Source organism: Montipora capricornis, chromosome 6 (genome assembly GCF_036669925.1).
Source record: "Montipora capricornis isolate CH-2021 chromosome 6, ASM3666992v2, whole genome shotgun sequence".
Taxonomy (NCBI): domain Eukaryota; kingdom Metazoa; phylum Cnidaria; class Anthozoa; order Scleractinia; family Acroporidae; genus Montipora; species Montipora capricornis.
Window position 1 is genome coordinate 61,114,359 of NC_090888.1, and position 2,500 is coordinate 61,116,858.

Genomic DNA, 2,500 nt, shown 5'->3' on the forward strand with positions numbered 1-2,500 from the left:
CAGTGGCATAGGCGTTTCAGCAACGATTTATGGGAAAGTGGAACAATCCTCTGGTGTCACAACAGGCCTTGTGACGGCAAAATCACGCCTCGCCAAGAGAGGCCTGACCTTTCCCCGGCTAGACCTCGTGGAACGACACATAGCAACTAGCTTAGTTGACATCGTTAATGATGCCTTAGAAGGGTCTGTACTGTGGCGCTCCACTGGATCAGAGGGAAGGGGGAGTACAAACAATTTGTTGGAAATACGGTTAGGAAGATAAAGGAGAAACAAAACTTGCAGTGGCGACACTTATCAACGGAGGAAAATCCATGAGATGTGGGAAGGGAATGGACTTTAGCAAACTTAACAAACGTTTGGTGGCAAGAACCCAACTGGAAAGCAGACCCACAGAAGTGGCTTCCAGACATCATCACAAGCCGAGGCGGACAATCAGCAAAAGAGGAAGTGACGAGTATACGCGAGCTGTTCGCTACGGCACTAGAGAAGAGTGGCACCCTTGCCATGCTAAGAGTGGGTGAGTGGCTCCGGAAAGATGGCTTCGAAAGATGGCTCCGAAAAGTTATGCCTGATGAGAAAGTCCAAGACTACCTTGCACATGAAGAGATCAAGTGACAGTTTAATCTTACCCGAGAGACTTGGTAGGGAGATCACTGATTCGAGAACCTCATCGGGATGGTCAAAACGTCGCTTTACAAAGCTATCGGAAATGGAATGATGGGCTTTAAGGAGTTATGTGAAGTCATGCTACATGTTGAGATAGCCTTGAGCAATCGATCACTTAGCTGTGTTGAAGATGTCGACCTTCCAGCGTTGACGCCCAATTCACTGCTCTTTCAGAGAACAAATCAGCCTCCAGACGTAGAACCCCATCAACGTCGATTGTTTTTTTACATATATGGTGTCATCTATGCCTCCCTCTTCCGATATATAACAGGTGAGGACCAATAAAAATGCCTGTATAATTGAGTTTATTACATAAAAACAACAAACATAATGGATAATAAACGTAAATATCAAAAAGCGTAAATGTTGCCGATGAAATCCGATTTCAGGTTAAACCGTTTCAACCTAGGTTAAATTCATTTGGTGTTCTCATTTTACCAAGGTTGAATACGCACTCAGATGGATTGAAGAAACTTTTTGGTGCCTAAATTAAGCGTAGAGAAAAATTGGAGTCAGGTTAGAATTAGTTTTACATAGATATCAATTGACTTATACAAAAGTGCATATATGAAAAGAACTGTATCGGGTTCAACATGTTCGTCGTCGTAGTGTAGTGGTGAAGAAACTTAACAAATAGATTCCATGTTGCCGTGCGTCTGTTCAGTAATAGATCACAGATGACGTCAAAATGTGGTAAGAACAAAAACGTGGCACACGTGGCGATAGCCGAGTGTGTCACTGATGTTCTTATCAAATTTTGACGTCTTCTGTGATCGTTTACTGAACAGACGCACGGCAACATGGAATCTATTTGTTTTATATAATAAAGAATTAAACTTTATTCGCATAAAACTGAGCTGATGGTGACGTCAATCGTGTGTCTGTCTTCTAATAGATCATAGGCAAGAACCAATTAAAATGCGAGAATAACTTGGGTTATTATATAATGTAATGTTGATGCTAAATGGACGTGTATGAATACAGAAATATTAAGAAGACGTATTGAGATGCATAAGACAGAGCTTGAAGGAAGGTATAGGCGTTTTCTATCCTTTTAGAGGATCTTTAACTAGGTAGAGTGCATATTCAACTTAGGTAAAATGAGGATCATGTGAATTTAACCTATTGTAGTATTTGTAGGTAAAAACGGATTCAGCCTGAAAACGGATTTGACAGACAACATCAATACCTGATACCGATATTTGATTTGATGCGAGTTAATTTCCTTGGTGATTTCAAGTAGTGCTCTAGTGCTAAATCCATTGACAGTTAAATAAAGTCATCATCATCATCATCATCATCATCATCATTATTATCATTATTATTATTATTATTATTATTATTATTATTATTATTATTATTATTATTGCATTCCGACGAAGGAGGACGCATTCTAGTCGTGTCGTTTAACCGTGAATGTCCCGAATATATTTCGCGGATATCGATCGTGATGCCATGCATGCGATTTCAGGGTTTGAACGCCATCTTGCACTGGCGGACCGACGGGGACATTCCCTCGATCTGATGTGATTGTGAATCTGTCATGCCTTGACATCGGCTTTGTACCGCAATGCCGGGATGCTCAAATGAAAGCGGTAAAAATCTCCATATTTTTGCGTGCTTTGCAATTGTGCGTGTTGGTTGCTCGGCTGTTATCTTTGCGGTTTTTTTTTTTTTAAACGTAATTGAAGTTGTGTTGATTTATTAGAAGTATCACTAGCAAATATGACCAAAGCTACTTATCAGAACATCAGAAAGCTGTGTAGTGGCGTGTTTTGTAGGAAACAGACACTACAATTCGCCCCCGCATGGAGTTGTGATTTGTCAACTCGGC

The 2,500-nt window shown here is 40.6% G+C and overlaps 1 protein-coding gene across 1 annotated transcript in view; it reads left to right on the forward strand.

Moving 5' to 3' along the window:
* The window catches only part of LOC138052767 (deleted in malignant brain tumors 1 protein-like), a 25,862-nt gene that overhangs the window by 6,734 nt on the left and 16,628 nt on the right, over nucleotides 1-2,500 (forward strand). The gene's annotated exons all lie outside the window — the stretch shown is intronic.